General features: G+C 43.6%; 1 long non-coding RNA gene across 1 annotated transcript in view; it reads right to left on the minus strand.

The window, feature by feature from the left end:
• The window catches only part of LOC147208834 (uncharacterized), a 37651-nt gene extending 16201 nt beyond the window's left edge, over positions 1-21450 (minus strand). Inside the window, exons 1-2 of the long non-coding RNA XR_015097926.1 lie at positions 21110-21450; positions 9372-9437 (exon numbers count right to left, since the gene is read on the minus strand). This is a non-coding gene — a long non-coding RNA (uncharacterized LOC147208834). The remainder of the gene's footprint in view (positions 1-9371; positions 9438-21109) is intronic.
• Positions 21451-25592: the final 4142 nt, after the last annotated feature.

Here is a 25592-nt window from a genome sequence, read left to right on the forward strand (position 1 = left end):
ACTGGGGGACTTCAATGCTCACGTGGGCAATGACAGTGAGACCTGGAGGGGCGTGATTGGGAGGAACGGCCCCCCCGATCAGAACTCGAGTGGTGTTTTGTTATTGGACTTCTGTGCTCGTCACGGACTGTCCATAACGAACACCTTGTTCAAACATAAGGGTGTCCATATGTGCACTTGGCACCAGGACACCCTGGGCCGTAGTTCGATGATCGACCTTGTGGTTGTATCATCGGATTTGCGGCCGCATGTTTTGGACACTCGGGTGAAGAGAGGGGCGGAGCTGTCAACTGATCACCACCTGGTGGTGAGTAGGCTCCGATGGTGGGGGAAGATGCCGGTCCGTCCTGGCAGACCCAAACGTATTGTGAGGGTTTGTTGGGAGCGTCTGGCGGAATCCCCTGTCAGAAGGAGTTTCAACTCCCACCTCCGACAGAGCTTTTCCCATGTTCCGGGGGAGACGGGGGACATTGAGTCCGAGTGGACCATGTTCCGTGCCTCTATTGTTGAGGCGGCCAATCTGAGTTGTGGCCGTAAGGTGGTTGGTGCCTGTCGTGGCGGAAACCCTCGTACTCGCTGGTGGACACCAGCAGTAAGGGATGCCGTCAAGCTGAAGAAGGAGTCCTATCGAGCCTTTATGGCCTGTGGGACCCCAGATGCAGCTGACAGGTATCGACTGGCCAAGCGGAACGCAGCTTCGGTGGTCGCCGAGGCAAAAACCCGAGCGTGGGAAGAGTTCGGTGAGGCCATGGAAGCCGACTTCCGGACGGCTTCGAGGAAATTCTGGTCCACCATCCGACGTCTCAGGAGGGGGAAGCAGTGCACCGCTAACACTGTGTACAGTGGGGATGGGGCACTGCTGACTTCGACTCGGGACGTTGTGAACCGGTGGGCAGAGTACTTCGAAGACCTCCTCAACTCCACCAACACGTCTTCCTTGGAGGAAGCAGAGTCTGAGGACCCTGAGGTGGGCTCTCCTATCTCTGTGGTTGAAGTCACCGATGTGGTTAAAAAGCTCCTCGGTGGCAAGGCCCCAGGGGTGGATGAGATCCGCCCGGAGTTCCTCAAGGCTCTGGATGTTGTGGGGCTGTCCTGGTTGACACGCCTCTGCAACATCGCGTGGTCAACGGGGAGAGTGCCTCTGGATTGGCAGACCGGGGTGGTAGTCCCTCTTTTTAAAAAGGGGGACCAGAGGGTGTGTTCCAACTACAGAGGGATCACACTCCTCAGCCTCCCTGGTAAGGTCTATTCAGGGGTGCTGGAGAGGAGGGTCCGTCAGGAAGTCGAGCCTCAGATTGAGGAGGAGCAGTGTGGTTTTCGTCCCGGCCGTGGAACAGTGGACCAGCTCTACACCCTTAGCAGGGTCCTCGAGGGTATGTTGGAATTCGCCCAACCAGTCTACATGTGTTTTGTGGACTTGGAGAAGGCGTTTGACCGTGTCCCTCGGGGAGTTCTGTGGGGGGTGCTTCGTGGGTATGGGGTACCGAACCCCCTGATACGGGCTATTCGGTCACTATACCACCGATGTCAGAGTTTGGTTCGCATTGCCGGCAGTAAGTCGGAATCGTTTCCAGTGAGGGTAGGACTCCGCCAAGGCTGCCCTTTGTCGCCGATTCTGTTCATAATCTTTATGGACAGAATTTCTAGGCGCAGCCGAAGCGTTGAGGGCGTCCGTTTTGGTGGCCTCAGTATTGCATCCCTGCTTTTTGCAGATGATGTGGTGCTGTTGGCTCCTTCAAACGGGGCTCTCCAACTCTCACTGGAGCGTTTCGCAGCCGAGTGTGAAGCGGTTGGGATGAAAATCAGCACCTCCAAATCTGAAACCATGGTCCTCAGTCGGAAAAGGGTGGAGTGCCCCCTCCGGGTCGGGGGAGAGATCTTGCCCCAAGTGGAGGAGTTTAAGTATCTTGGGGTCTTGTTCACGAGTGAGGGCAGGAGGGAGCGAGAGATCGACAGGCGGATCGGTGCAGCGTCTGCTGTGATGCGGACGTTGTATCGGTCTGTCGTGGTGAAGAAGGAGCTGAGCCAAAGGGCGAAGCTCTCAATTTACCGGTCGATCTACGTTCCAACCCTCATCTATGGTCACGAGCTATGGGTCGTGACCGAAAGAACGAGATCCCGGATACAAGCGGCCGAAATGAGTTTTCTCCGCAGGGTGTCCGGGCTCTCCCTTAGAGATAAGGTGAGAAGCTCGGTCATCCGGGAGGGGCTCAGAGTCGAGCCGCTTCTCCTCCACATCGAGAGGAGCCAGATGAGGTGGCTTGGGCATCTGATTCGGATGCCTCCTGAACGCCTCCCTGGTGGAGGTGTTCCGGGCATGTCCCACCGGGAGGAGACCCCGAGGAAGACCCAGGACACGCTGGAGTGACTATGTCACCCAGCTGGCCTGGGAACGCCTCGGGATCCCCCGGGGAGAGCTGGAAGAAGTAGCTAGGGAGAGGGAAGTCTGGGCTTCCCTGCTAAAGCTGTTGCCCCCGCGACCCGGCCCCGGATAAGCGGTAGAAGATGGATGGATGGATGGAAAAGTATCAAAGCAAATCTCGACAACCAGCTGCTAAAAACTTTTGCCCGCAGACTGCCCAAAGTCAAACTGATTGAAACATGTGCCAAAAAGTCCTTTTTAGTTACCTGAAATGGAATTTGCCTGGATGGAATGTACCCCCCGAAGCAGCTTGAAATCATCAGTGTGTGACTTAAAAAAAAACAAAACTGCATGTGAAGCTAAGCTCTTCTTCAATGTCACCATCTTAACCGCAAGCCCAAGTTACGTGTCATGAAAAAAAAAAGTGGCAATCGGATCTCTAAATGCGTGAGTCGAAAAGCCCAAATTTGACCGCACGACACATGAATCCACTTTGAACGAAAAGTTTGATTTGCAATAGATGCTCATTTGCTTACTATGGAAATAAAAAAAATAAACAGTAAAGTAGAACATACTTCTGTAATGCAGTCATATTATTCATTCCAAATTAAAATTTGCTATTATTTGCCCTTGATGCTGTTGGATGGCGAATTCCAAAGCTTTTTAACCACACTGTTGCCAGATGGCCTCTTTTGTCTTTTGTCAGGACACTTTTTGGGCTCTCATTCACTCTGTTGACAACGTGTTGCTGCTCTGGCCTTTTTTATGGTTTCTAATTTGCTTTCGCTTTGCTGTGCCATCTGACGTCATTGCTGGAGTTTCAGTCACCGTTTTTAATATTTGTGCACAGCCAGTAAGAAACTTGACAACTAATGAGCATTTGTTAATCTAGTGAAGGCGGGGATGACAAATCATTAAAGGAAAAGTGGAAATGACTTATTTGTTTACTTAATTTTAATCTATAATGGTGTGAAATAATTTTTGGTCGTGGTAGTTTGTGTATATTTAGAGCAAGGGTCCCAAACTTAGGTCCGGAGGGCCTTTATCATGCATGTTTGAAACATACACATGTGATTCAAATGATCCGGATCATTACCAGGTTCCTGCAGAGCTTGCTGATGAGCTCATGGTTTGAATCGGGTGGCTGGAGGACAGAAACATCTCAAACAGGGCTGTCCAGCTCCGGCTCCTTTAGAGCCCCTGTCCATCCGGTTTTAGATGTCGCCCTCTTTGCAAAAGCCTGATAGCGATCCGGATGTGGAGGGAGAGACGTCTACAGTAACACAGACTAGATGGGGGCTCTCGTAGACCGGACTTGTGACAACCCTGATCTAAAACATGCGGCAAAGTTGCCCTTGGATGTTGAGACCCCTGATTTAGAGACAGTAACTAAGTACTTTCAATTGATCGTAACTATTTATTCTCTTCAGAGTCAAATTTTGATCCACAATATACAAAACCAGTCAAAAGTTGTTTGTTTGCTTTTCTTTTTTTAATATATACTGTATATTTTTTTAATTGAAATTCATGCAGATCCTTTTCTCGTTGTTCTGTGAAATGAAAATTCAGAACGATTCATGGAATCATTCTATAAACCAAAATGTATTTTTAATTGTTGACTCATTAACCCTTTCATGTACCCTGTAACACGATAAGCTGTCCACTGTAGTAACCGTTGTCCCTGACAGGGTTAAAGTTGTCATGAAAGGGTTCATCCCAATTTGTACAATTCTGAATGGTAATATATATATATTTTTTTTAGTTTTGGGAAACCTTACATAGTTTATGTACAATCTCAAGCTATTAATTGGACTTGATCTGCTGGACTTTCAATAAAATAAAATAAAAAAAAAAGGAGGGGGGGGGGGGGAATTGGGGCGTTCCAAAACTGACACCCGTGGCTGGATCTATTCCAAAATGGCTCCCCCAAAAAGATTACTCGTCGAGAATGGGTCAAAACTTGTTTCCCCAAAATACGTAAGATATTTTTTTATCACTTTTATTTTTGTATCACTCTTTTGTGATATCACCAAGTATTAAAATCAACAAAATAAAGATCTGCTGTCCGGTCCATCAAATACTTTTTTATCAAAAGTAATTTTTTTTTCTTTTACCCTCCAAAGTGATCTATTTTTCCTTATATCAGTTGGAGAAATGTTGTCCTGGGCCAGCGACTGATTCGTGTTTTGTCTCCCGCAAATGGTGGACGATAGGAGCTTTGCGGAGGTGCCGGAAAAGAAAAGCTCGGCGTGGTCCTTCACAAAGCGTCGTTTGAAGCCGTGCCAAGTGATTGGAAATAATCGAGTGACAATAATCAGATGAAAAGAGAGGCAATCTCAATAAAGTTTGTCATTCAACCATTCAAGGCTCAATCATATCAGAGGTGTTTTGCATAACTAAGAGACCCTGCTTTTAATCCTCAAAGGATGCGGGGGCGACTTGGCTTTGCACTGTAGTCATTCAAGGTCACAACCCGGTAGGAAATATGGGCTACCATAGCAACACAAAGATGGCCTCTGAAGGCTTAGCATAATTCTGCCCTAATAGAAAAATAACAGCGGCAAATCCCGTCCTTAGTGAGCGCGCTTCTTTGACCCGGGCCGACTCCCACCTGTGAAGCGCCTAGTCACCAAACCCAGTCGCTAAGGCTGCGCCGAGATGAAAAAGAGCCCACCTCTGGATGGGGATGGGCGTCCTAAGCCGCCGCCAAATTCTTTCCCCTCTCTGAAGCCGGAATCAGCCCCGCCGAGCGTCTAGCGGCGAGCTTTGGCTTTTTTTGAAGGCGGACAACATGAGCTGCCAAATGAATCGCACTCTCTATATGGCTCTCCACTTTGAAGTGCTTGAGCCACACTCTGAGAAGACGAACTTTGGTGGAGGAAATTGGCTTCTGTGGGATAAGATCTCAGCGCGGTTCCCCTCTTTTTTGGTCCGGTTTTGCTCAGATGAGTGCCGCGTCACAGTGGGAGCCCACGTGGCTCTAAACCTGCCTGGTAACCGTACCCTTCCCTTCTTGATTGCGGCTAATCCCCCCCCTCGCAGACTCCCGCATTGTTGCCAGGGACCACGGCGACCGGTGAATCCTTGTCGCTGTGAGTTGCATCCCGATTGATGAGAATAAATTACCCCGCTCTGGAGTGGGAGTCATGTAAGCACGCTGGCTGCTTGTTGCCATCAGCGAGGAGTCGTATATGCGGCCATGTTGCCGCCGTGGTGATATCTGGCTGCGAGCAAAGGCCGGGAGGAATCATTACTGTCAGAGGCGGCCCTGGAAATCCAATCAGTGCTGCGTGGCGCTACTGCAAGGTATATTGTTGACGTTTGTCACACGGAAAAGGATAAAGAAGTGTTGGCGCGATGCGTTGCTGAGTGCCTGACTCAGCCATTTTTGGCTCGTATGAATGTCCTTGTCTTTTGGTGCAACGTGGGGATCCACAACAATCGAAGAATGCAAGCTAACTTGAGGTTTTTTAACTCGGATGGGCTAAATACACTAAAACAAACCTATCAAGCAAATCCACGCATCGCCACAAACACTACTTCAAACACATCGCTCATGTTCGTTTACCTTGTAATGCTATTAGGCATGTCATAGTATTCAAAATATGCATCGATATTGTCGTCGTCTTGTCTCCATATAAAATAATGAGCCATTGTGCTTGATAGTTTGGGGAATCTACACCAGGGGTCCCCAACCTTTTTTGCCCCACGGACCGGTTTATGTCAGACAATATTGTCAGGGACCGGCATTTAAGATGCGGCGGATTAATACAACAAAATAATATGGTATGAGCTGCATGAAAACTGTGGTGTTTTCGAAATATAATAATAAACACAAGGAGCGTCTACTCTGGCCACAACACTGATCGCTATGGTAATGTTTAATGCCTTCAAAATACGATACAACGCAAATTCAAAGTGCATGAAAATGACGACTCACCACAGCCCCGAGCTTGATTTTCTGCAACTAGACGGTCCCATCTCGGGGTAATAGGAGACAATGATACCTCAAGTGTGGGGTTTATGTCCAGAGTACTTCGTAATTTTGTTTTAGTCGCCGTTGCTGCAGACTACAGGTAGGATGTCAGAAATAGCAACAGTGCTATTGTGGCGATCTCAGAGTATTCAGCCATAACTTTAATCCAGTTGTGTCGAACGTACTTTTAAGGCCGCCGTCATTTGCGATCTCCAGCAGTTTTTTAACTAATTTTGCGACCTCCAACGTTTTGTTTTTAGCATAATCGGTCACGTGACGGAGAAGCGTGGTTTGACGTGAGTCAAGCGTGATACAGACGGATGTAACGGAGAATCCAGTATTTCTTTCAAAATAAATCATCTTTCGTATTCCGAAATAAATAAAACGGAATTAAGGCAAGTTCTTTCTGTGTGGCCCAGTACCAAATGCCCTGCGGACCGGTACCGGTCCGCGGACCGGCGGTTGGGGACCCCTGATCTACACACACAAAGACAAGAATCATTCTTAGCAAAAACATTGTAATTTGCCATTGATATTGTGACGTTAAGCTTAAAATGACATGGGCGCTTATGGTGTTAGGCTAAAGATGTGGTGCGGGTTGCTGAAAAATGGATAATGGGTCACATATGGCCCGCGGGCCAGACTTTGAAGAGCATGCTCTAAGCGGTATTCATTTTATTATTGTATAAGTATGAGTATTATATGTTGGTGAAGAGGAGCATTGCATCATCCTGAGACCTGTTTCTAATCATTTGCCGCCAATACGGCAACCATAAACATTGGAATCAGCTCTCATGATTACCGTCAACTACGACCAGAATTGGAAATACTCGTCAAATCAATACGAAGTAATCGACATTGTCTTTGAACTCTAAGCAATTGCCAAAAAGATTGTCCAAATTGAAAATTTTCGGCCTTGGCACCTTCCTTTGTCAAGGCAGAATTGTTTTGACATCTCTTATTAGATTTACCAGTGTACCGAATGATGTTGCCTGTGACTGTGGGTGTCAAGTAACATTTATCTGTTACCGACAGCTCTGCAGATGCTCGATATGATGATTTTGCCATAATTATGTTTATCTTAACATGTTGAGTTAGATAACGATCAGACTGATGAATTCTTGCTTTATTTTTTTTTTTCACGTTATGGTAATGAGACTTCCCTAGCTTTGTTGCCTTACCGACTTATAGCTGTTAGGCAAATATAAAAAAAGCCACATTGGCAATCTTTTTTCACCCCGCATTATAGAAATACTGGAGCTATATTAATTTAAAAAAATCACTTTGTCTTTGTCCTTCACACTTCAGAATTCCGCTTTTGGCGATGAATCTTTGGGTTCTCCTCTGCATTATGGAACGATTCTCAGCGTGTCTTCCCATTAGGCGGACGGTGGCTTTTATAGAGGTGTCAAGTTGGACCCTCATTTATTTCACAGCGCTTATGTCCGAGCCAAGTAATTAAATCAACAGCGTTAAGCAAGACCGTTCAATAAGAAGCCGAACTCTCGTCCCTGGAGGCCACCGCACCGAACGTCTCCGTGTAAGCCTTCTTTGTCCGTCTTATGGCTGGCACCTTTCGACATCAAAGCAGGGTCAGGCACATGTCTAAAAGATTCACATCTCCATGAAAGAATGGCCTCCGCTCAGATATGGACACCTCTGGCCTCATTTACCGCAGTCGGTCCCTTTCCTGTCTCGGGGCCTGGATCCAAGTATAGAGCGGCGATGTGACGAGATCACACAGAGAGGTGCCGGGGACTTGAAGGTAAAGAGTTAGTGCGCATCTTACCAGGAGTCTCAAAAGGCTTCTATTAAAACACGCTCAATATGCCGGTCAGGGCTTTCAAAGTGCTGCGCAGCCTCTAGCCCCGGCAAACTCAAAGGGCAACGGTGCACGTTGAGTATAAGGGGGAATCAGGCTCCCATTAATTTAATGAGTCCAGGGTATTAGTATTCTCTCGCCAGCTGTGAAGTCTCCCTTTTAAGGAGTTCTAAGTCGAGATCCACCATCTTGGCAGGGACAAAGGAGGAGAGTGGATGACTCGCCCAACTAATCTGAAATCAATTTCTTGCCGCTACCCCTCTGTGGGTGATTTCCAGTGGTTACTTAACACATCTTTGTGAAGCGAGAACTCGTCAACGGCATCTGCGCTAAACACTCAATAGATTCCCCAAACAGCGTGCCATGAGAAATCAGGTGTGACGTGAGAAATTAGCCAGTCTCATTTGATAGGTCCAAACATTGACTTCAAGTAATGTCATAATTTCGTGAGCATGTGACTTTTTCGTGACTTTTTATTTATTTATTTACTTACTTACTTACTTACTTACTTACAGAAATCAGCAGGTGAGTCGTGATGTTCGCAATGTGAGCTCAAGGGCACTTTGACATCAATTTCAGTCGACGGCAGAGAACGACTGGATGATTCTTATTCCGCAATATGCAATATTCATCAGTTTCGTGTTAAGACTAGTGGTTACTCATCGAACATTTTGGCGCTGACTCTTTTTGCCTTGAGTTCCCCATGAAGTTTGTCGTGGCCCAATTAACCATAGCACAGTTCTCAGTCTTTGTGTCTTTTCAGCAATGTTCAAAAACGGACAATGCATTAAAAAAAATAAATCACAATTAACTTTCCAAGATCTTTAAGTAGTCAAGTACTTCCATGCTTTTTTTCCCCCACACAAAGTATCCGTACTTCTGTTAAAGTACAGATCTTGAAAGATCCCGAAACAGTCCCAACCTGTAAGAGATTACAGAGCCCCAGTTTGCCAGGACGTGTCAACCAGGAAGTAGCAGCTGCAGGAGCTAATTAAAGCCATAGCAACACGGTAACATAGCCCAGTCCGGCGCCACATCAAACACCAGTCCTCATGCCAGTCCGCCATCTCATCTCCGGCCTATCCCAGCCCTCTGTGACCTGCGCTCGGGGCCCACTGGGCCCTCGGCCCTGACCTGAGAGCTGCGGAGCGGTGGGGGATCCCTGCTTGGAATGGGGGTGTGGGGGGGGGGGGCACCTGGAGCAGACCTACCTGCCTCTGTGAATCTGCGTACAAAACTGTGGCCATGCGTCTGACTGTGTCTGTCTGGACTCTGACCTGCACAACAAAGCAGAAGAGAGTGTCTGGGTCAGAGGTCACTGGAGTGAGGGCAGACTTGGTGAAAACACACGTAAGAGGCGCATTTGGCGTGATGTGATCAGAGGAGCACATGTGGCTCAGCTGAGGGAGAACCAGATGCCTGAGATGTCTTCATAAGCTCTGTCAACATGCTACCTCGGGTCTGGGTGAATGACAGGGTGCATAAATACTGTTGATCTGCAATGACACCCATCGGTGCCACTGGCTCGCAGTCGCGCTGGAGTCCAACATATGCATGAAAAAAATGGTTTGTTGAATTTATTCAATATTATATCAAGTGGCTCCACAAAATAAAATCATCTGGATCCAGATATATTTTTTTGAGTAGATGTATACTCTTCCACTTGACGAAATAAAATAGATTAACCCTTTCGTGCACCATGTAACCTGATAACATAGGCTGTCCACTGTAGTAACCGTTGTCCCTGAAAGGGTTAAATTCAACAAACAATCTTTTTTTTGGTTTGTTAGCTCTACACGTATTTTATGATATCCAGTGCAAAAGTTTGTATGTCCATGACTGAGCAGGTGACTTTATGGTTCAAGGAGGATGTTGTAAGCTAACGATCTAAGATTTCAAATGACTTTGTATAGAAGACTTCATCGTGGAGTTTCAAACCATTAGTTGACTAGTCAACGAGTCAACTTGACTACACTGAAAAACGGTTTTGTTTAATTGATTTTATTTTGTTAGTGGTATCACAAAACAAAATCATCTGGATCCAGATACATGTTTTTTTTTTTAAGTAGATGAATAGTCTATGCACCATTTTGTCCTGTGTACATCAACATTTAGCGTTCAAAAGTTGACCAGTCGGACTTACCACCTGCTCATCTACTGCACTCGGCAGACTATAATGCTCCGTGTCTGCTGCGAAAGTCCAAAAAGGGCGAAACCTTCTTCATGGTTTTTCACGGGTACGAAATTTAGCTGCTTGTGGCTGAGGAGTTAGCTAGCCTTGGCTATTCTGATCACCGCTCGTCTTCCAACACATTATCCTATTTTCACAAGATAAGTCAGCCGGCTTGTTGTATTACTAATCATTTGTTTTTATATTTTCCTGTTGGCCCGTCAAAACATGTCTTTACCTGAAACCGGACCGTGGCGCAAAAAACAAGATTGCGGACTCCTGGAGTACTGTGCTAAAGAAAAAAAAATCAATGACATCATCGATTAATCGACTGTGAGACAACTTTCATTGCATAATATTCAACAACAACAAAAATCTTTTGTCATTCAACCATATCTCCTTTATGCTTCTGATTTGATCGCACAGCAACTATCCCCCATTCACAAACATACTCGCGCTAAATGGTCGGTATTTTAGGTATATCTCTAATTAGTTTCATCTGAAAAAATAATATGTATACTAGGGTTTTAGATGAAAAGAAAAAAAAATATGTTTTCCCAATATTTTGGTGACCCTCTATAATTCCATCAATGGGTCAAAACATTAGAAAACGCTTGTCAATAGGACTTGCAGGTAATGCCGTTCTACACTGCACAGAACAATCTCAGTTCGTGATTGTATCTTCTACCCATTCAGTGTGCTTCTCGATATTAACAGAATACTTGGAACAAAATATGTGCTTGCGAGAGCTCTTTGGGTCTATGGTTGCAACAAGTGCAGTCAACACTGATTCAAATGTATAAGGAACGTGGCAGAAGGGTGTGGGTGTTGTCGATGTGAAATGGCCGCCGTAATGTCACACTCTTATCGTCCATAAGTAGGATGGCATGTATGGCCATTCTCCTACAGACCACACTCAATTATGTGTCAAAAATCTCCCAACCTTCTGCGTTTGGCCATATTATTTTGAAGACGTAAACTTGATTCAGACAGCTCACATGGTTAGCTGGACAAACATTATACTGTTCATACAAGAAAAAACTCATGGAGACAATGAAGTCCAACTGGAATGACTGTCCAAAACCGATGTGGTTTTAACAGCTTTTCAAAAACGTTTCCCTGAAGAGCACCTTCTCACTGAAGTGGAAGTTCAGTGAGAGTTTTTAATCCTTGTTGGATGGCCAGTAAGAAATAGAAAACCTAGCAGGACAATAAAATGACACCAGATCCACCAAGTATGATGAAACCTGTCTGTTAAAAATTTGTATTGAATTCTAAAATGAAAAGAGGAGGCCTGTTCAACGACGGTAGAATGGCAGCGATGTAGCCGAATCTCTAAGATCTGGGCCAGTAGTGGTCAAACACCAAGCACCAACTCCCCAAAGTAATTCATGACTGAAATTAAAATACAGTTGTTTAGAAGGCACATGTGTTCATCAAAAACGAGTCAGGGGTCTTTTTATTTCATATTATTGTAAACAACAGTTTCAATATCAATACTGCGCTAAAATATCGGAAAATAAAAAACTATGTAGACCCTAAAAATAAGACATTTGTTACCGCAGTGCCAGCTTTAGAGTGCCTCGTTGTCGTCCGTGAGTGAGTGCATGCTTGTCATTCAGAGCAAGCACCTGGAAAAAAACTTGTCAGTCTGCCTATGGACAGGGGCTTTTCATGGCCGTGGCTACTTGAGAGTGCCTCGTTGTCTCTGCGTGGGTACCACAATAACCTGATACAATATTTTCCAGGCAAGTGGATATATTTTCAAAGCTCAAACACTATGTATAGGCATAAGAAAAATACTTGAAAAAGTAGCATCAATTTTCAAAGTATTAGCTCTGGTATTTGATTGACAGTTGACAGGTGAGCAGGGTGTGGTGTCAACACACAAAAACAACAAAACAACAGCTACACTCAAAAATATTTTTAAGAATCTTGAAAAAAATTCAAAGCCGCATGTATGCAGGGCTCCACTGTACCAGTTTTTTGTCAGTAATCATAACAATGGCCATCATAAAATTTGAATCATAGCTGACCTTGTGTCCTTTAACATATTGATGCTGATTTCAAAAATGTATTTACTAGTCTCGAGCACATTAGCTTTTTGAGATATTTTCATTAAAAACGTTTTTTTAAGACCTATAAAACCTTGCACAATATGGATTTAACCTCCCCCAAAAATCTACCTGTTGCTGAACATATCCCTTCATTCATGAATAGTAATGTATTGCTACATTACATATTACGAGCATCTCCAATCAAAAAAAAGGAAAAAAATGTGTCGACCAGTGTAACCCCATATTCATACACCGGAACGATGTGACAATAAATGATACTATACAAAGCTGTTTCTAATCTGATTGTTACCTTTCAGTATTATGCGCCGAGCTCCAAATATTACCTCTCATTTAAACCGCACATTATGTTCGTCGAGACAAAATGTTGGATTGAGCTCTTGTTGGACTGCGGAGGCGTGCCTAATGTTGTGTCCAGTGGGTGTACATACGTCCTCATGTTCAAGGTGACTGACTGCGAGCGTCTCTTGTTCCTGCCGTCTCTCTTTTGCACGTTTCCCTGCCAGGCTGGTCTCTGTAGCAGTCCTCTCCCCAAACTGTGCAATCAGCAGATGTCTTTATAGTGCAGCCCACTGCCACATGCACTCCTTGCATTCTCTGCCAGTTTCGTTTTGGCCACAGATAATTATTTTTCTCTCTCTCTCTCTCTCTCTCTCTCTCTCTCTCTCTCTCTCTCTCTCTCTCTCTCTCTCTCTCTCTCTCTCTGTCTCTCCTCTCCCAAAAAATATTCTTCCTCTTTCAAGCTCAACAGACAAGCAGACACATTAATTTGCTGCTCCTTCATGCGGCCTCAGGTTGCTGCTTAAGTCAGCGCTCGGAAGTCACGCGGCTCAACCGACGCAGGTTGTCCGTCCCATTGTCGTGCAGAAGAGCTGATTTAAACAAACCCAAGCAAGTCAATGAAATCCGCCGCCCTTTGTAAAAACTGAAGTCAAACCAACTGATCCTCGTGCTGGGATAGCTTCTATTATTCCGTCACAAAAGGGCTGAAGAAAGACCCAACTAAGCAAAAGCTGTGTTGCCACGGCGCACAAATACCGCACAGATACCAGTGAGCGGTACTTTAACGTTTGGATAAAAAAAATTAGGCATGTTTTTGTGTTCATTTTTCTTCCCCACATTGCTCATCACTGTTACTAAGCGAACTGCTTATGCATCTACATAATTCATAGAAAAACATTTTCAGAGTTACTAGGCTTACAGGGTGCAGGTTAGATGAATTTTTAGGGACCGTATATGTTAAAATGATACGTTGTTTCCCAGCAACCTCCATCTAAAAATGGCAGTTTCCGACAACTGCGCGCTGATGAATATTCAAAATCTCATCATCAAGTCATCAGAACAGAACCTGTAGCAAATCAATACAGTGAACCATTCAAGATTAGTAGTGTGGTACCCCCCACCCCCCCAAAAAAGAATTTGGTAAGAAAATACCAAGTGTGTGAAAGTTTCAGCCTAAAAGTTCAAAATGTCCCAAAATGGTGTTAAACTGGGTTGAGAATCCCAGTGAGGAGCCCTGCCTCTTGATCCCAAACCGCTACTTTTATCTTTCCCAGCAGGTAGTTTGTCACAGATGTGCTATGAAACCCACCACTTTTCCTCCATTCCAAATATTAACACAAGTGTTGCAGCTGTGTTGCTGTAGGGAGGAGAATTTGGATTTTATTGGACGGAGGAGGAACAATGACATGTTTTTAAGTGTCAGAAAAGTTTGCTGGTCATGTTGCTATATACTATAAAACCATTTATTTAAATCACGATTATGTTGGGTAGGAACTTATGTCTTGATTTTGGTCAATTTAGGTTTTTTTTCCCATAAATCGATACTATTGGTCCGTCCCAACATGTTTGTTATTTCTGTTTTAACTATTCGGCAGTCTGTAGTAGTGGACATTTCTTGTTCTCTTTGATGATTCAATGTTAATCGTTCAAAAATTTTGTTTTTTTTTTTCTTTAGATGGAAAGTGATGCCTTTCGAGAATCTGCCTGATGAGATTTGGAAAAATGAAGTTCGATGAAAGGTATGTGACATCACGGGCTGCAAGAGTGCATTCTAATAAAAGGTGCAGTATTTGTCACAGAAGGAACTCGCGTACGATGATACACAAAGTCAAATTACAGGCTTGTCTTTGTTGGAATAAAAATAATAATGTGTTTCAGTGAGTTTAATTTTGCCAGTAACATTTAGAAAAGCAATCTTCCACATATAGTACTTCGACGACCGATAGTTTAACATGCCTTAACTTTCTGCGCCACACGCCTCCCCCCGCATGCAAGCATGTTCGCGACATGTCAGCGACATGTCGGCGCCATGCCAGAGATGCCTTGTCTGTCACCGTCACTGTCAGATCGGTGCAAAAGGGTGGCAGACGTGCGAAGGCTCGGGCTCTCCTCGCAAAAAAAAAAAAAAGGAGTCGTCCAAATAACCAGTGAGAGAGCACGGCGCCGCAAAACTCCTGATAAAAGTTCTCCGAAGTGTAAAATAATAAGCCAGTTAGCAGAAGAAGCGCGGAGACTTTTTCTTTAAAGAGCTTACATGACCTTTTTTTTTAAGAGCCATTCTGTTAATGTGTTAAGAGAACTTCATGAATCCACATTTTTATGAGCCATTTTGTAAGTGTAATGAAATGGAGATAAGGAGGTGTGTGTGTGTGTGTGTGTGTGTGTGTGTGTGTGTGTGTGTGTGTGTGTGTGTGTGTGTGTGTGTTAGCGAGGACGTTAGACTTGCGCTCTTGGCACGCCATTTGTTTTTCACTCCATTTGGTGACAGATTGGGTTGAGATATCGTCCTATCTTGGCAGCGGTGCGCCACTCATAAGCGTTACAAAGTCAGGGTGAGGTTTCGCACCTCGCCTGACGACCCAAGTCGACCTGGTCCCTTCACTGAACACTTTTTATGTTCGGGCCTCCTCTTCAGCATCTGCGGCCCAGTTTGGGAAATTGTCTGATACACTCGCACCATGCAAAAGAACTCAAGAAGTACTTCCTGCCATTGCCCTTAGTAAAGGAGGAGTGATTCTTCTCCACTTTGATTGCGAGCAAAAGCCAAATCATTTTGTACGATTTCATACGAAAAGTAATTTTCTCAAAGTTGCGAGTAGACGTGAAAAGGCAAAAATATCAATAAAGTTATTCACAAAGGTGGCAGATTTGTGCATGTGTATGATTGGCGCGTTAAAGTTGGGGCATAATGAATTGCGTGTGGTACATGGCAAAAGCAATGCCTCAGTGCAATTCAGTTGTATTTCGCTTTTAAGTTCAAAACATTTGCATTAAACTTTTAATGTGCAAGACATTTTAACTGAATCGTTGTTTCAGTACATTTCTCAGTGTAAATATTGAAACAGTTCCTCCCACTCATACCTTTATTTTAATGTTGGTCATGATGGTGGTTCTTGGGGAGCAAACATTTTTTTTAAGTAGTACTTAGTGTAACCAAAAAAAAGAGAACTATCCACACAACTTTATGTATGAATTGCTACTAAATCTCTTTGCTAACCAAAACACAAGGAACAGTGAATGCGCTTTTGTAAAAAAAAAAAAAAAAAAAAGCAGTCCCACATAGATGTATTTGCTCATAGCATAGCCTAGCATAACACAAGCGTTACTCATCTTTTTGAAAGTGAGAGCTACCAATTTGATATACAGTACACTTCTAAAATACTTTCTCAAATTAGCTATACACATGCAGTATTCATAATTATGAAGACACTGCACATGTTAATTATATCTCAATGACAACCAGTAAGAATTTAAACAAGCTAGCAAAATGATACATTTTAGCAAGCCACCCTTTATTTCTGTCAGTCTCTACAAGAGATTACATTACCATAGTTTACAAGTGGCAGTATGTCTCCCACTTTTGGAAAATAGCCCAAAATACTACATAATAATAAAATCCAGAATTACAGTTGAATTATCCAGGGCAGATTTCTTGTATAATTGTTTTTACTTTTCATGAAAATACACACACGTATGTCAGTGGTCTTCTGTGTACAAGGGTTTAGATTTCCCAACTCTTTTTAAACTGCCACATTAGAGATTGGCCTGGACACAATTGTACAAAAAAAAATCTTGCCATACCTATAAACAAATGAAAAAGAAGCAGACATGTCATTCAATAAATCTGAACGGGATTCGCCCCTCAACCCAACCCAAAGTTTTAAACCTAACATACTTTTATTTTATTTTTTTAAACATTTTGTCTTGTAGGATGCTCTTGAGCCTTTACTTTGCACATAACTTCCTTCCTCATGATACCTAAATCGCCCAAATTATCCAAACCTGACCTGTCCTTTGTGATTTTCGCAGCACAACTAATTTGCTCTTTCTGTAAACTTATTCTGAGCTAAAAGCATCCAAAACTCTCCGCTTTGCAAGCGTGTGCGTCAACGTCAAAGTCCATCAAGTGAGCACCTGCGGTCGGGACGCGTGTTTGCGTGCGCCCGTGCGTGCTCGCTAGTCCTGTTGTCATTCCAAGCAAATGCTGAGTGACGTGCAGCAAACTTTCCAGGAGCGAGCGGCGTGGTGTGACGCCTGACAGCAAGCGGGGCTCAGACATGTGTTGTGATGTGTTCGACATTCAGCGTTGACTTGACAAACACATTTTCATGCTCACCATACAAAGCAAAGTCAACAAAGTGGAACCAGCCTACACACACTTATTTGAACACTGAAGTCCGAATGACGAAGTATTAGCAGGGAGTGAATTGTGTTTACAAATTCTGTTAAATCACCTTGATGAAATTCAACTGACAAATAGAGGTGACCTAAATTATAAGTATGTCATCGAAAGGTAGCCCAGAGAGCAAACTGGCTTCATCAGGCTAAGGCCTGAAATACGAGGGGACTTTAATTTGACAGTGTGAAATTGGAGCACCTTTAGAGGACATCTTTGCTATTTTTCTCTTTGTCAGCAGTCCACATTTGTCTCATGAATCTTTTCTTTTTTTTCTTCCCCCCTCCACCTCTCAAAAAAAAAAAGTACAGTGGAAAGGTGGTGGGCATCATTATTATTTGAAATCCTCCAGGTGAGGGCATTATAAGCTGCACCAACGTGAAGCCCCTTTTATTTCAAAGAGGCTGTATTTTTCCCTCATTCTAACTTGGCTATAAGGCTAATTGTTTTATGTATATACGCATATATTCTTTCCTCCCATTTTTATATTCCAACTGTTCAGATTTCAAACAATCCTTTTCAAATTTCCTTCAGAAACCCCCAAAATATTAGCACGAAAACAAAAAAAACTTCCTATTTCACTGACTATTTTTCTCTCTCACTCTCCTAATTGTAAACCCAATCAAATGAAAAGGGTGCGGAAGAAAGAATACATTTCTACTGATGCGCAATGATGTCATATGACAATGATATATAATAATGTCGCATGATCTCATGTTGTGCTCTCAAAACACAATCATAATAATAATAATAATAATAGTAATAATAATGGATTGTTTTTGTGCTTCTTTGTAATTTACATTTTTGCCAAGTGTAAGACATTTTCACGAAATGCAAATACTGTTCCCAATGAAAAAAGTATTTGTTGAATTTACTCAATTTTATTTTGTGAAGTGGTTGCACGAAATAAAATCATCTGGATTTAGATTTTTTTTTAAAGTAGACTGATGATTTTTATTTGTGCAACCACTTGACGAAATGAAATTGAGTAAATTCAACACACCATTTTTTTCCCAGTGATAAGACGTATTGATTGATGTTTGAATTGTGCACGTGTTTTTCTTCTAGTATGTTGTCGTAATGAAATTATGAAAAACGTGATTGTAATTAAAAATACATTGTACATATTTATTATGACTGTTTACTCAAAAGCGATCAATTAGAATAAATGTCAAACCTACCAAGCATGCAGCACGATTTAAATATTAAAGTATATTTTTTCACTTTTAATTTCGACAATAGGAACTTGAACTTGAATTGCAGTCTATAATGTAAGAGAAAACAAATAATGTGCTGTATATTTGAAATATAATTCCCGAATTATTCCCAAACGATGGACAATTTTTGAGTAGCGTGTGAATTAATGAACCCCTTCTCCAATTTACATTTAAAAAAAAATAAATAAAACATCTGAAGTACTTTGCTCTCGTTCATGTTATGGTTTGCTGGAGATGCCATCTGTTTTCAAATTGTATTGATTCCATTTCTTTCTTTTTTTTTTTTTTTTTACTTTTGTAAAACTTATATCAAAAGCAAAGAAATTCATGAGCTCTTGAGTTGAAGGTGGACCACTCTTTCATTTGCCTTCTTCAAGAGACTTTTGTCTGGCCGCTCCCATCGTCAACCATTATTAGTATGCAAGCATAAATGCAAGCTGCAGTTGTTGATCAAAAGCAAAAATTAAAAAAAAAACTACAACAATGGAGTCCAATCAGTTCTTTAGTGAAACTCGTCTCACTTTGCAACAATGACAGTCCCGTCCGTGCCAACTGTTTGACTGATTCTAGCATCAGCAACTTCCCATCTTCTGATTAGCACACTTGTTCAACATAAAACATGTTTTTGCACTACACATAGCGTGCGACAAATCCCAAACATTTTTAAATGTCGATAATTTTATTAAGAAAATGCATCAACATCAATTTCAAGTATCTACTGTCATCCGTTTGTGTGTGAATTACCTCAAAAGACTCAAATAAATAAAAGTGACATCTTTCTTGTGTTTTTTTTCTTTGTAACTTTGAAACCGGCCTCTTCTCCAAAATCTCTTAACCTCCATCCCCATGTTTGAAATGTGTGAAAAAGTAAAAGTATAGCGAGGGAAGAAAGTTAGCAGTCCTCCGCCTTTCTATGAGGCATCCAAAGAAATCTCTCTCACATGATTACTCAAAGTTAACCTTACGCATGGGAAGAGTGGGGGTGTGGGGGGCGGGTGGAGGGGGGCGTTTGAAGACTTTCCTTGTGTCATACTAGCAAGCGCTTTCAACTGCGACGACTCAAACAGACTTTCATATGAAGCTGTCACATCACAGTCATCTCCAAACTCCACATTCTGCCTCAAAATATTTATGTAATCACCCATTCTAATGCAGAGTTTGTGTTATTTTATTTACGTCCGTTTCTCAAAATTTCACGCCGTCTGAAAATGAAATAAAAGTCCCGTCGTGCGAGGCGGACATAATTGAGACAATTTAGTATTCCACACCAACTTGTGTGTGCGTTTCTTGTCTTTATTTATTTTATTTGCAACATAGGGCAAGGGTGGTGGGGGTCGGGGGGTGCTTTTGGTGAAAATCTTCAAAGAGCAACAGCTCCATCTTCTTCCCCTGTTTGCTTAGCAACAGCGGCCATTTTGTCTGCATTTGCATTTGTTGAGGCTGTGCTCTATGATCATGGCATTTTAAATACTGTACTTTTTTTTTTATCTTTACCATTGCAAGTCAACATTTTTTGGGGGCGTTTACATTTTACACAAGATTTTAAGTCGACGCTAAACGATTAAAATGTTGGGGTTTTTTTTCCTTCTACAGCCCTATAGGGGAGGTGCACACTCACATAATGGGCTGATCCCTTTTTTAGCGTGCCCGTCAACCACCCAGCGCTGCTGCAGCCGCCAGCGCCCGAGCGCACAGACAGCTGAGCGTAGTTGAAATTCAGCTGGCCACGGGTCGCCTCGCCTTTACTCGAGCAGGACGTTCGCCATCCTTCCCGGTTCCTCAGTCCGAGCCCGACAGGCCTGCTCGGCCGAGACGACTCAATCGTCTCGCTCTCTTTTGAAATGTTTCAATTCACTCCGATGCCATCAATTAGTTATAATTCCTCCAATTAGTGGCTTCCTTTTCCACATGGCCGGAATAATTTACTGGGAATCGATATATTTTTAATCACGTTTGCATAGTTGGAATGCCATGCCAAGAGGATACTTTTTTTTTTTTTTTTTTTTAAAGTATCGTCTCAGGTGGCTTGTGAGACCGTCAACAAACACACACTCACAGACTGACAGCGTGATTTTTCTGGACAGTGTTTCACAAGCTGCTTTCTCGGCCCGACCCTGACAACTCCTGAGACATGTTCACTTCGAGGGCAACTCCTTTAGACAGTGAGATTGGATTTTTACACATCCGTAATTCCGTTTTTTTTTGCACCAATCAAAAAAAAAAAAAGAACATCACAGATATTCACAACTACTTTCCACCTATCTATAGTTGTCCTGTCAGATATCTGCAACATCATTTTTCCCTATTTTCAAATCACTTAGTTCAAACGTTGACTAGTCAGAATCCTATTGCAAATATCTCAAATTTGGTTGCAGATATCGATCTGACGTGTAAAATATCGGTCATGGCAAACACCATCCACATGAATGGCAACATTGACATCATTTGCACTCGTGAAATGACGTTGCCGAGATCATAATTCAGGTTTGACTGGGCAAAAACTGTCTTCCACATTTCACCTTCTCATTCATTCACGTTCTGTTCCAGAACACGTGAGTGACACGTCTGATGATTTAAATAAGATATAATATAAATAATCGAATTACGACTCCTCAGACAGATTTAGATCCGGCTAGCTAAAGTTACAGTACATGTCGAATCTGCTTGCCATAGAAACCCAACTTGGTGCCCCCACCTTGCCACCCACCCCCATCCCAACACACACGCACACGCACACGCACACACACACACACACACACACACACACACACACGCACACACGTGTGGACATGTGAGCCTACAGACTCACCTCCACACTGCAGGGACACATCCATCCGCAGAGAGAACCCAAGTTCCAGTCAAAATGTCCGTGTTCTTGTCACACAGGGTCACCACAGCAGTGGCAATTGTGGTGGCTGTTGAGGGGGAGTTAGGGGTCCACGGGACGGGGCTGCAACTTGCTCTCCCAAATAGGGGAAAGGAGTCCGAGATGATGCTCAGGTTGCGAGGTGGACACAGAACTAAAACAGGCCCCAGCCCGGCTCAGGATGGGGCGCGCCATGGGACCGGGAGGCGTCTCTACGGCCAGGATTTTGGGGAAGGATTATGGATTGAGACGTACAGCTGGGAGGCTAAAGTTACACTTTTCATTAGCACTACCGAGGGGGTCCTGCCTGCTTTTGGGAAGCTGGTCCCATTTGTGAGGACCTGGCAGACCCCCCCGCCCCCCCAACCCCACCAATCACCCGCCTGCCTTTCCTTCGGAATTGTTGTCGTTCTATATACACATTCTTCACCTGAGGATAATTCTTTTTGATATGCCCAAAACCGGAAGGGACGTGCTGATTCACTTTTTTTTGTTTTTGTGCCAGGAATGAAAAAATATGAAGGGGGGTGTGGTGGACGGGTGCGGGGCTTTGTGAAAAGTAGTCATTCACCAAAGGAACCAGAGTAGAGAGGGAGAGAGAAAAAGAGAGAGAAAGAGAGAGAGAGCGCAGTATGCCCCCTTCTGGCTCTTTTCTTCTCCAACTCTTTTCTTCTCTTCTTTCCCTGCCGTTTGGAGATGTGAAGAAATGTCTTTTGATCAGCTCTGTGAAGAGGCTTGCTGGCGGGTGCTCTGCCAATCCGTGCAAGGCAAAAATGTCCCTAATAAGAGAGTAATAAGCTAACGAGTGGCGGGCGTGTGTCTGATCCGCGTTGTGGTGAAGGGCCTGTGCCAGGACACTGACGTGTAGCCGCCTTTGGAGTGCCTTGCCAGGTCGGCGGCTTTCACCTGCGTGGACGCTCCCATATGCTCCCTCACCGCTGGCACAAGGAGCCCAGCCTGCATTCAATTTCCACAACCTGGTGGCTAATGCTATTGAATTCTCAGTTTTGAGGATGGTCGGTAGAGGGTGGATTTGAGTAGAGTACAATGTCAAAACTAACTACTAAATCCAGAGGTTCTGATTCAACTGTTTTATTTAGGTGAAAGTAAATAGTACAGTCTGAAGGGAAGTTTGCAGTAAAAATAAAAAAAATAGTAAAGGTAGTCGTAGTAGTAGTAGTAGTACCGCTAATTTGATTTTTACAACAGTTTGTATGAATGCCTATCACAAAAGTAATGGGACAACCCAAATCCAACTTTCATGTTTAAATACTTGGTTGCAAATCCTTTATGGTCAATTATAGCCTGAAGTCAGGCGCGCATCTATGACATCATCAGACGCTGCATTTCACCGTTAATGACCTATAATGATACTGGACTGTCGTCAGTTCCTGCTTGTTGTTCTGGGGCACTTTCCCTTCAGTTTTGTCTCCTATAAGTGAAATGCATGCTCAGTCGGATTTAGGTCAGGTGATTGATGAGCAATTGCATAACCTTCCACTTGTTTGCTTCCAACAAAAACCCCCTCTTTGGATGCTTTTGCAGTATGCTTTGGGTTATTGTCCATCTGCGCTGTGAACTGCCATCCAAGAAATTCTGGATCATTTGTCTGAACGTGAGTTGATAATCATGCCCAAAACACTTTTGTCAGAAGCTACACAAGGAAAACAGTTTCATTGCCCACCACCGTCCTTCGCTGATGAAGTGACACATTAAGTCAGTCAATCAAAGTCTCATCCATGTAGATTTGACTATCTTGTATATGTCGCATCATCATCTGTGGAGTTTGAAAACAAATCTGCCTATTTGTACAAAGTCAGAAGCAGAAAGTAAAGAGTAAAAAAATAGTCTTTAAAACAAAAAAAATTCTCAAGTTGGTTGTTGAAGGCAAACCGCGAGGTTTTCCATGCTCACAATGGAGCTGTTGCTTTATCAGATTGGCTTTTCCGAGTACATACAATACAGTGCAAAAGTCACCGCTAGCTTTGTTGTTTTAATGACCATTTTCACAGCGGTCCATCTGACACAGTTAAAGCACACACACATACAGGCAACCGGCATTAGCTGGGCTTCCATTTCATTTCCATTTAATAGAGTCAGGATCATGCCATTGCCAGGCCCTTTGAAGCAATTGTTCTTCTTTTCGAATGAAAATACAGTATGTGGTTGTTTGAACGCTGCTATGGTGGTGGTGACCTTGGACTGGTGCTAGTACTTTATGTAAATTAGCCAAACACTTCTTAAGGGACACACGCGCGGGATCCAAAGCAGAAATGGTGTCTTTATTTTGTGACTGGTGAGTTTATATTGCTTGCTTATGATTGTACAAAAAGCTAACCGAAGCGTTAGAAACGCCTCCTGACATGATTCTGAAACTGCCGACGGCCGCAATTTAGCATGCGCACAGTTGTTGGTTAGATTGTGAGCATTATCATAGGGAGAGCAATTTCTAAATGACATGGAGGTAGAAGTTTGTTTTCACATTTCAAAGTAAGGTTACGGTTTCAAATTAAGGCGAGGGTTTCAAGTTCAAGGTTTTCAAGGGTTCAAGTTTCAAAGTTGTGTCATGATTTCAGAGTGGCGTTTTGAGCTATCCTTTGAAAGGTTCTACGATTCAATGTGAGACAAAATACGGTGCGTTGAGCCTGATCTCATCTGTCTTTGTAAAAGTGAAACCTGAGTATTGGATCTCGTCAGAAAATATTGGTGTCCCGAATATTTTGTCCGTCGTTGGAAAAATAATCAAGTGTCTGTTCGGTTTTGGACACTGCCAAGAAAATTGCTCTCACATTTCTTGCACAGCATCAACTTGGTATTTTTCCACTGGCACACTCACAGACACACACACACACACATATGCACACTGGTCTCATTGTGCTTTTGAAATGGTCACATATCAAAGGCTTGTGTCCCTGCAGGGTGGATTTAGTGGTGAAGCCCAACAAGAAGATAGTTACCGCTCACAGCTTCTTCTCATGGCCTTATCCAAATAAACACGTCACTTGCCTGAGAGTGCGGGATCACGCAACAGTTGATGGCCCATCTCTGCACATCAGCAGGTGTACTAGTCAGGAGTCCGGGCCTCAACGTAGGCCCGTTTCCAGGCCTGTCGCGGTTGTGCGAGAGCCCCGGCTTAGACTTGTATAGTTTGCTCAAGTCCCGGGCTCAGTCAGCACTGGTAATTACGGTGCAGGGGAAGCCGATTAGGCGGCCCCGGCAAGGTGGGGGGGAGAGCAGCCCCACGCCCAGCGGGGAGGGGAGTCCTGCCACGGGAGGGACCAATCATGTGTGAAGCCTGGACGCCGAGCCCGGGCCGTCGCTTCAGTGGGAAAAGGCTTGGCGGCCGGTTCAGAGCGCCGCAACTTTCACGGATTAGTCGAGACGCTATTCTGAAGACTGAAAGGCCGCGCACAGCACGGAGGCGGCATCAATGCACGCGTGCACGCACACAAACGCGCAAGCGCTCGGCCGGCCGGCCCAGCTCGACGCACACAAAGCCCACTAACAGCTGGGAGGAGGACTGCGGCCGTTGCAATGTTACCATAGCAATAGAATATTTCACATTTGAGCCCAAATTAAGACACTTTAGGCTTTTTTGTGGGGCCCCACCCATTAATCGTCTGATATTAAGCCTTTTCAAAATAACAATAATTGGCCAAAGTTGTGCCAATTTAATGCCAATGTAATCTTGTTTTCTTATGGGAGAGTACCGTATTTTCCGCACTACAAGGCACTTAAGGAGTGAAGGCGCACTGCATTTTTAGGTGCATAGAATAGAAGCTACAATAGTGGTTGTGGTTGCATTATCCATCCACAAGATGGAGTTACGCTAAAGGGAATACAATACAATACAATACAGCTTTATTTATATAGAGCTCTCACAACCACTGCACTTGGAACAAAGCGCTTTACAGAACATTTAAAATATTACGTCCAAGAAATCTGAATATTGATCCATTTGTAAGGCGAACTGGATTATTAGGAGGACAATTTTGAGAAAATGGAATGCTTATAGGTGCACTTTATAGTCCGTAAAATACGGAAAATGATGTTCAGAAGATAAGAGCAGTTGGTAAAGGAAAGGCATGGCTGACAGAACTCATATGCCCATTAAGATGCAGTGTCACTAAGTACATATATTTTGTTAACGCTTTCCTTAATGCTTAACGTCCATTATTTGTGTTAAACTTTGTTCCGTATGTCATATATTTCAAATGCAACTCTGTCAAAGATGACTTCCTTGAAGTCATCACTTCACAGCAACGAAAATAACGGAGTTGAAGAAATGTGATTTAACAATGAAGGGCGTCATGCGTAAATCATGTTTTGCCCTTAAGTTCACTCATTGGGCCCGATTTTCGTGCCTAGCACAAGTTGTGTGCAAAGTGCGGTCGGTCTAACTGTGTTCATGGGCGGAGTTTTCTCT

Source organism: Hippocampus guttulatus, chromosome 2 (assembly GCF_054856545.1).
Source record: "Hippocampus guttulatus isolate MCC_2025c chromosome 2, RoL_Hgut_1.0, whole genome shotgun sequence".
Taxonomy (NCBI): Eukaryota; Metazoa; Chordata; class Actinopteri; order Syngnathiformes; family Syngnathidae; genus Hippocampus; species Hippocampus guttulatus.